Source organism: Phalaenopsis equestris, unplaced genomic scaffold (assembly GCF_001263595.1).
Source record: "Phalaenopsis equestris unplaced genomic scaffold, ASM126359v1 Scaffold000450, whole genome shotgun sequence".
In the NCBI taxonomy this organism is placed as follows: Eukaryota; Viridiplantae; Streptophyta; class Magnoliopsida; order Asparagales; family Orchidaceae; genus Phalaenopsis; species Phalaenopsis equestris.
The window spans coordinates 915,203-925,997 of record NW_018164891.1 but is presented as its reverse complement, the minus strand read 5'-3'; positions in this window follow the sequence as shown (position 1 = coordinate 925,997).

The window sequence follows — 10,795 nt, the reverse complement described above, 5'->3', positions numbered from 1 at the left end:
CTCGGTGGAGAAGTTTATGCCAATTAGATCTCCCCTCTAATCAATTAACCCCTTTTTGTAAGTTATATAGTTTATGAAAAATGCCTATGAATTCGTACTCATCCTAAAAATTGTACACATAAAATTCATTTTGATTGAGGATCACACAACTAAATTTCTGAAAGGATAAGAATTAGCTAACGCATTACATTAAGGTTATTAAAATGACCTTCAAACTTTAAATTTCTAAATTAATCCCCTTTTGCCCCTACGTGAACTACATTCCCACATTTAAGATCCCACTTATTTGATAATCAATAGTGTTCCTATTGGTGTTTTTGCTTGGTAACCCTTTACATGTTGATTTGTTTACTTCTTTCATTTCTAGAGCCTCAATTGCTAAAACCTTGTGAAATTGATGTTTTTAAGAACTTCATAAGTGTCATTTTTTTTTTGTTCTCAAGAGAAATATTTTTGGCTAAAGGTGATTTTCTAGAGAAGATTGAGCTTTGGTTATCATGGTTGTTACTTGGGCACAAGATCTAAGTTTATAGAAAATATGTCAAAAGAAACACCCACCTTAAATAGGTCATATGTCATCTCCTTCTCCCAATTCAATACTAAGACAACTTTACCCTCTTGCCTATTAATTATTAGTCCATCTAATAGTCATAAAGCTGAAGAGCTCAATACTTAAAATGAACTAAATTTTCCTCTCCAAAGTACTTAACAAGGTTATCAACATCAAATATGAGCCCACTTGTTTGGTTTTAATTAATTTTTTGTTGCTATTGTTTTTTTAACTTGATGATGCTCATGATATCTCTCATGTTAATGACTACCACATGGAAGTTATTCCCCTACCTATCTCACCTTCTTAGCAAATTCAAGAGATCCTTGCCATCACTTTTCCAAATTAGATCAGTATTGCACAAAAAAAATAAATTAGCATTATGTGGTTGTGATTTTAACATTATTTATATTTGTGATGGATATTAACATTATTTATATGTATATAAAGTGGATCAACTAGCTTGTAACTTTTTTTACAAGATTTGATGATGACAAACCATTAGGGAACTCTAATTTTAACACACAAAATATTATCATGTGTAGTGGTAGGGGCAAAAAGAAAATACTTGTGAAATGTTTTTGTGATACTAGAATTTCTTTCATATATACTAGGTAGTATCATGATAAAAGATGGAGTATCACTAAGCTAAGACCTATTTCTCTTTTTCATATTTGGATTGGATTATAGCAGCCTATTTTATAAGTATCATTTTAACTAATGATAATCACTCGGTTTAAAAAAAATCATAATATTGAGGATGGCCCATCCGCCCTTTCTTTGAATTTAATACTGAACATGTCATAGGATATAATTGAACAAATTCAAAAGAATGTTGTGTTGTTTAACAACATCACAATGTAGATTAAATGAGATAAGAATTATTTTTACTAATTACATTAGACATTCTCAATGCAACATTATTTTCCAAATCATTTGATCAAAGTGAGGTGCTAAAAAAATTATTAATTATAAGAATTATTTTTTTGAGAGGATATACTTGAGTGTATTACTTAATTTTAATAAAATTGGGAGGACAAGTCCAATATATGATAGTAATATGATAATAGAATCATGAACATGCAAAATCCTCTGATCACCAAAAATTTCACAAATCCTAACTTTATACCCACATCCAAAGTCTTTTCGCTGATGATATCCTTCTTGTGGATAAGACTAGTGAAATAGTTCATGAAAAACTTGAATTATGGAGCTCTACATTGGAGTCTAAAGGCCTTCATTTGAGTAGAACTAAATCTGAATACATGAAATGTAATTTTAGTATTAGTAACTCTAGTGGCAGAGTTGTAACTATGGGTGATCAAATCATTAGAAGGTGTGAATGTTTTAGATATCTTTGGTCTGTTGTTTTGAGTGATGGTGATATATATGAATATGTTTTTGGTAGAATCCAAGTTTGTTGATTGAAGTGGAGGAATGCTTCAAGCCCATTGTGTGAAAGAAGCTTAAACTAAAAGGAAAATTTTATAAGATGGTGGTGAAACCCACAATGCTTTATGGCGCAAACTGTTGGCCTTTAAAAGAGAAGCATAAAACAAATTTATGTGTTGCTGAGATGAGAATGCGTAGGTGGATAAGTGGCTTGACACTTAGAGACAAAATGTGAAATGAATATATCCGTGATAGGGTTAGTGTAGCTCCAGTGGCTGACAAGATTAGAGAGAGTCGTCTTAGATGGTCTTAGATGGGTCTTAGATGGTTTGGTCACATTAAACGTCGACCATTTGATGATCCGGTTAGGAGAGTAGGTGTTTTAGCTTGGACTTATGTTAAGAAAGGAAGAGATAGACCTAAAAGGACTTCAGAATATTGTATAAAAAATGATTTTAATCTATTAGAATTAAATGAAAATATGACACTCAATAAGACACAATGGAGAAAAAGTATTCACGTGGCTGACCCCACTTAATGGAATAAAGGCTTGTTGTTGTTGTTATTGTTGTAAACATTACACACGATGTTATCTTCTTTAATTCAAACAAAACTTTAACTCTTGCCAAAAATAAGATAAAACATAAACGCTACATCACAAATATAAACACTCTCAAAAAAGAGAGAAATTTACATTACATACCACACATATCTATCACACAAAATTTGATATTTGCACTTATAACACTTTGGTGTCATAAACCCATGATATTAAAGATTTGAGTTGCTTGCATGTAAATATTATGCGCTAGATATGTAAATGCATATGAATTGTGTGGTGTGTATGTAAATGCCCCTTGAAAAATATAATAAAGCTTTAGTCAGTTTAGCGGTCAAAGTTGGTTACCAATGAAGACAAAAATCAGACACAGAAATGAAAATTCTACCTTCCAAAACCCATTAGCTAACTATTTATAGCCACCTTCCAAAACCCTTCTCAGTGTAATTTCTTTTTTACAAAAATAGTCAAAATTGTTCACACATTGGTCGCTAACTTCTCTGCTACGGCAGCTTAACTTAGGCTTTCTTTCAACAAAATACTGGAACCGGCATTTTCCTGGAAGATACCAAACTATTGGACAATCAACATAATATAGTTATGGAACATTTACATATATACCACTCAATTTCTCTGTGTTTACATATTTAACACCCAAGCTTCAATTTTTGCAAACATATCATCTTACCCATGCATGAAAAGTATAAGGATGAATAATTTTTTGATGTGATTTGAATGTTTTGGGTGGTATAAATGTAAAAGGCGAATGCACAGGAATTGGGTGCAATGTAGACATGAATTTATTATTAGGGACAACAAGCTATATGATTCTATTATTATCATGATTATAATTAGTCAATAGCCATCATTATACTCTTCCTTTTTTTTGTTTGAGTGGGCTCTTATTCTTTGGTTTAATTATTTCTATTTATTCGATATGAAACACAGATTTTAATTACATAAAATATAAACAAATGAGTTTGTCACCTAGAATGACACGAAAAATCGGAAGATCTTAGAAAATTTTGATGTTGCCCATGCCATTAGTTTCAATGATGTTCAAGAGAATGAACACTCGTTTGAAGATTGCATGTTAGTATAACGGTCCGGGTGAACCGCCACATGTGATCCATGATTGTTTAGCCGCATCCCGGCCATAGTCTGGACTTACGATCAACCATATATAATAATTTTCCCATTTGAAGATGATAAAATTGAGATTTATATGAGAACAAAATAATGATTCTCTTGACATATTGGAGGAGAAAAATTCATCATACAAGCTTTAAAATTGCTTACATAACTACTGTTTTAATTATCTTTTTAAAGTGAAATTCACATTTTTCATGCATATATTTATGTCGCAGAAGTGCTACTAGTATAAATTTAAGACTTTGGCTGATAGATTTGTAAATACAAAAGAATTGCATGGTATGTATGTTAAATTCCCCATAGTTAATTAATACTAACGTAACTCATGCTTTCAACTCACCGACTTCTGAATTGAAGTTGATAATTGTTTCCTTCTTAATTTAATTGAAAACACAATATTTGAAAAATGGATGAAAGAGGGTGGTTGATTTGTAAATAACAAGTTTCGGGTGGCCTGCATGTAATTGTCTCCGATTCTCCGATTGAAAAAAATTATTACATGAGGACTCCACATATAGAGCTGCTTGCTGAGTCCAGCCTCGAGCTAACGTGTGGAAAGCTGAGGCCCACCTGCATAAAAAAATAAAAAAAAAAATGAAAACGCGCGACCCGGCCCGACCAAATATTCCCTCAAGTTATTCTGAATATTTTTCGTGTTATTCATATATTATTGAGATGTTATTCATGTCAGGGAATATTTTTCGCGTTTTTAATCTGTTATTGGTGTGTTATTCATAAATAGCACACCAATAACACATGAATAATGCGAAAAATATTTAGAATAACGTGAAAGAAATATTTTTAAAATACCGTCGAGCTAGGCCGCGCGTTTTTAATGTGTTATTGGTGTGTTAGTCATATGTTATTTAAGTAATATTTTCCGCGTTATTCATGTGTTATTGATATTATTGTTTAAAGAAAAATAATGTCTCAAAATCAACTCAATAACACATCAATAACACATGAATAACGCGGATAAAAATAATGCGAAGGAAATATTTCTATAACACGGTCAGGCCAGGTCGCCCGTTTTCATTCTTTTTTTTTATTTCTTATGGAGGTGGGCCCCGACTTTCCATGTGTCAGCTCTAAATTGGACTCCACAAACAGCTCTATATGCAGAGTCCTGATGTAATAATAAATTTTTTTCAAAAAACATGATTTTTTTTTTCAAATTTTATATCCTCCTAACCACAAAACATTGCCAAATAAATTGTTTGAAACAAATTGGCCACAAGAAGTTCAAGCAACAAACAAAAACCAAAGTTAGCAGCTTTTGTAAGATAAGATTAATCTAATCCCTCAGAGCTTTTGATTTCCCCATCTGATTGAATGTGGCTGAATCTTTGATTGAAATCACCAAATAAAAACAAGCAATGTCTAGTCAAGTGAATTTCCAGGAGGAATCGGGACTGTAATTTATCATTGAGGCATTTACATTCATAGCACCCAGTTCTTATGCATTTACATATCTAACAACAAAATTTTACATTTTATATTTTGTACCACCCAAATCTATCAAATCACATAAAAATACCACTATTTTAGGGGCTGTCTGGGTCTAATCCTTTGTTTTTTTTTTATTTTTTATGTTTGAAAATATAAAATTTTACATTTTATATTTATTCGTGAGTTCTATTTTCAAGAAATATTTGGCCATTGCGATAGAGTCGCGATTTTTATCAGTCTGAAGTTGTGTTTGCTAAGCAGATGATAGATATACTTGTGATTTTTAACATATATAACAATCAATTCTCGCCTTCTTATTTGTTTGGAAGATTTATATAACGCGCAATTCATGTCTACTTGCATACATGGCGCTCGGTTCCTATCTACTTGCATACTTAGCATGCACATAAAAATTATAATTGTTTCAAGTGTGCGCTAGTGTTGTACGTAGATTTATGTAGTTATTTCAAGTTTAGGGTTATAATATAGAATGTAGTATTGTTTTTCATGTAATTGTTTGAAGTTGGTAATAGTCATATATATATAAATGCATCAGAATTGTGTGCTATGTGTATAAAATAGTTGTCTTCAAATGATGCTAATGTTGTATGTAAAGCTGCATAATTGTTTAATGAAAATTGACATTTGTTCTCATGCATCAAGTTGAATCATGGATAACAGCGATGTGATTGAAATCTTTGAAGAGACAGTATGGTCAAATAGAAATGAGAAAATCTTCATTCAACTCATGGAGATTGAAGTCATTTATGGGAATAAGCAAATAACAACTTTCTGTCCAGTTGCATGATCACGCATTATGCAAGGACTTGAATCATCTGCAAAAAGAAAATACAAGCAAGAACAACAAAGAAATAGGTTCAATACGCTTAGAACTCCTTTGAGAGAATTTTTAAGCTTATTGAAAGAGGCTGGAATTAGTTATAACGCAACTACAGGTCAAGTGATTGCATATAAAGATGTATGGGACAAGTTATATAAGGTATTTATTTCATATTATATTTAATCAAAATTTTATATTTTATTATTTGCACATTTTTATTAATCATAATGTTTATTTACCAATATATAGGTAAATAAAAGTGCAAAAAATTTTCAGAAAAAATGATGCCAAATGTACGAGCCTCTCTGTCGTTTTTATGGTGACACAACTGCTAGAGGAACTCTGCAACATCATTCTACTAGAATCCCTTTAGACACCGAGAAAGAATATAAAACAACAATTTTAAATGTGATTGTCTGTACACTTCAAGTTTTAAATGAGAGTTCGAAAAAAATGGTTGATATGATAGAAAAGAAATTATGCACCTCAACTGGATATTCTAATGAAAGGTTTGAATCTTTGTTGGTTGAATGTATGAAGTTTCTCAATTTAATAGGAGACCTAGATGATATTGGCTACTTGAAAGCTTTACAGAAGTTCCAAGAAGATATTATACGGATGAAGATGCTTCTTCTAAGGCATGATAGCAGGGAATGTTGGATTCTTAATCTGAAATGACTTGCTAATCATGATGAACCCTATGAGCCCTCCTTATCTTATGTGTTTGCATTTTAAAAGTGTCATGTTTACTTGTTTTCACTTTCATTATAGTTGGTGAACATTCTATCAGCTTATGTTATGATTATGATGCTTGTTTGTGATTTTAAGAACTTAAGATGAATGTGATGATGCATTGCTAATGTCCATATGAATTGTTTTAAGAGAGCTCTATTTTTTTTTTTTTTTTTCTTTGATATGGAAATTGTGATTTTTTATCTTCAAGATTTCTCGTACAAAGCTTATTTCTCCAATTATTATTTTGTTTGATTTACATTATTAATATACTTTTATTTTAGTTAAATAATATATGGACCAAATATCAAATTTTGAAAGTAAGTTGAAGAATACCTTGCACTAGCAATCACTCTTACTCGTGTTCATGATTATTATAAACATTATTTAATAAAAGAATCATGTCGAACTTCTATTCTTCAAGGTCACGAGTATGTAATTGAAGTACTGCGAGGACATTCAGCTCGATGCTTTGAAAATTATAGAATGAAAGCTCAAGTTTTCATTAATTTAAATACCTTGTTGAAGCATGAAAGGCTTATGAAATACTCAAAATGTCTGATTGTAAAGGAACAACTTGCAATATTTATGTTTATTTTATCACATAATGAACGCTTAAGAGTGATTGCAGAATGATTTCAAACAGGCTATTTATATGAACATGATATATTCACATAGTTAGAACCAGTGATATTTTCTAAAAAATCATAGATTTTTCCTTACAAAATAATTGAAAATACCTAATCAGACATATTTTATATTTTTTTAATTTTTGAAAATAGATAAATTAAAACGGTTCTAAATGCATTTTCTGCAAACATAAGACAGAAAACAAAACAGATTAAAAATAAAAACAAAAATAAAAAATAGAAAGTGATCCCAAACAGGTCTAGTTTTATAAAAGTGAAATACAAGTTATCAAGCATAAGGTGGCATAAATGTAAAAATTGAAATTTAGGTGTTAGATATGTAAATGCAGAGGAACTAACTGGTACATATGTAAATATTCCTTTATTTTCATGCCATAATATATAAAAGCAAGAGATCCAGAAGCAGCACTTCCCAGAAAATTTTATGACTCTTAACAACTTCCATGAAAAAGTATTTAAACCAAACTAATTTGTCAGCAGTTTATATTCTTCATGATCACTTTCAAATGTTTAATAAACTATATTATTATCATCATATCATGTAATGTATGAATTAAATAAAAATTTAATAAATCTATTATTGTCATCATTATACGTACTTCTGAGCCATTGGATAATGCATCATACAGCTTAGGAGTGTAAATGAGTTGAGTCGAGCTCAAATGATAAGATATATGATTGACATGAGCTCGAGCTTGACTTGAACTTAGAACTTGAGCACGAACTCGGCGTGTAGCAATTGTGTCTGGCTCGTGTTTGGCTCAAAAGCTCGATTTTGAGCTTGATTTGGAGGTAGAAGATCTTACATTAATAAAAAAATGAGAAGAGACGAAAAGTAGCATATCGATCTGATACATAGCATGAGCTAATGATACCCATAGTAGATACAAGACTATAGCAATGTTATTACAGATTTGTTACAGCTTATAATGTGTCACTTTTCTTGAACTAGAGTTAGTTATTTCTACACTCTTGGTTTTCTTGAGCTGAAAGGGTTTTTCTATTATCACTACTCCTCAAGTTAATGATTTGGCTACAAAGTAGCAACTTGTCATATAATGTTCGAAAGCTGTTCGCATTAAGTGCTTTGGTGAAGGTGTCTACCGGCCGATTTGTGATGGAGATATGATGTACACTTAAATGATTTTTCTTGATGCAATACCAAATAAAACGAACATCAATTTCGATATGCTTTGTTCATGAAGCTAAAATATTATCACAGTTGAGAGGAGTTGGAGTTATAAGATTAATTTGAAAGTCCTGTTGTAGTTTCCTTAACTGCTGGTGTCGATAATGCACCATATTTGACTTCGGTTGATGAACAGACAACATTTGTTTAAGTGTTAAATCAACTCTATGAATGGGCAGGTCTTTGGAATGGGTTTCACTCATGTATCTTGGTAGGTGCTTGAGTTGGAGAAATTGTTTGTTCAGAGGCTTGAGAAGATATTGGCAGAAGTTGTTTAATGAAAAAGTGAAGTCTGGTCGTATAAATTTGAGGTATTGAAGAGAACCAACGAGGGGTTTGTAGAGGTGTGGATTATTGTATGATATGCCATCTATGCAAGAAGAGGGAACTTTGGTTGAAATTGGCATTTGAATGGGTTTGCCAAAAAAACATGTCAGCTTTAGTAAGAATATTTTGGGCATATTGAGATTAGTCGAGTTGTAAAATGTAGGGTGTGTAATTTTTGTGTATCCCAAGAAATGTGTTTGGTTTGCCAAGATTTTTCACTCAGAAATGTTGGTGTAATTGCCTGATGAGTGTGGTAGAAAATTGGGATCGCTGCTTGTAACTGGTTTATTTTAGCTTGTTGGGTTTTGATTGAGTAGACAACATCAGGGATGGGTCAGTAGAGCTAGTTTGAATGCCCAATGATTGCAATATAGTGGATAGAGTGGACTGCAATTGTCATAGAGACTGTTTGAGATCGTTATAAAGCTTTCTTAAAGAGGCATATGTGATTCAGTTTGGTGATGTCTCTAAACCTAGTGGGTTCTGAATTGTTGAGTGTAGTCAACACCCCTTCATTACTTGTACCCCTGAGCGACGAGTCTGGCCTTATTCCTGAGAATGGTTAAATCGGAGTTTCTTTTTTATTTGTATGTTCATTTGCAGCCAAGAATGTTTTGGTATGGAGAAGGAGGTATAAGGATCCATGTTCCTTGTGACAGAAGTGCTTGCAACTCTTCTAACATGGTCTTGGGTCGATTGGGATCCTAAATGTGGGGTCAGAATAATGGTCGTGATGACATGATGAAGGTCCAGGATAGGTTTAGGGTTGAGATTCCCAGGTTTGTGTCTAAACTAAATTGCCTAAACTATATAATAAAAAATAGTTAATTTTACTATTTATATAGAAAATTTGCAAATTCTAAGAGGGCAATTAACATATTTGTTTCCACCCCTTCCTTCATTTAAGAAATCATGATAGCCTCTATGTAAAATTTTGTGATAGATTTAGAAATTTGTAAAGAGGTACTCCACACTTAATATAAATGACATTTAGTTTACATTTTGTGAGCAGAGTTTTCTTTCATATTCTTCAATGAAAAATATTTTTTAGTAGTTTGAGGTCTAGACCAACCAACATAAATGGTAGAATTTAATTTAGGGATAATTACATAACTAGCATATCAGATATTGTTATTCACAAAATCTAGCACCCATGTGATATTTTTGAACTACTAAGCAGATGTATTTACATGTGTCATGAACAAATCATTTAGAATGAAAAATATGTGTTGAGGTTTTATCATGAATTTTGATATTTAAGTGAGAATTTGAGAAATGAATAAAAGAGGGTGCCAGATTAATAAATAACAATGTTTCAAGTGCTATATGCACATATCATATAACAAAGATAAATCCTTTTATTTTGTTTGAGCAATCCTAGTCTATGTCATATGAAATTAATAGAAAATTAGCACTAGTAATTTATTCTAAACGAATATTGTCTGCATATGTATCTTAAATAATGCTTCGTGCTTACAATAACATTGTTCAAGAAGTGCATGATAATATGATTCCAGATGACAGATCAATTGTACAATATGACACTTTATGTAAAATAAATCATATAACTCAAGTCTAGGGTTAACGATACATATGATCATCCAAGAGTGAATTGTGGAGGAAAACTCATATGATCCATGCACCGACTTTGTAGCAAAGAGCAATTTGCACAGACCGTAAAATTAAACTTCCTCCTAAAGAATACTTTGATTAGAAGCCACTTTAATGTGCTCTTGGTCCATACAACCTTGTCCACTCTTATAATTTAAATAATGAAATTAATAGCATTAAATTTATGACAGATAAATGGGGATAAATTTTTTACATATGGAAATACTATCTTGCATCATATTAAGGCACGACCTTTGAGTGCAGTTGACATTTATTTTCCCTTAATTATTTCCATTTTTTAAAAAGGTTTATGGAGAAGTAATGTAATTATATATATATATAC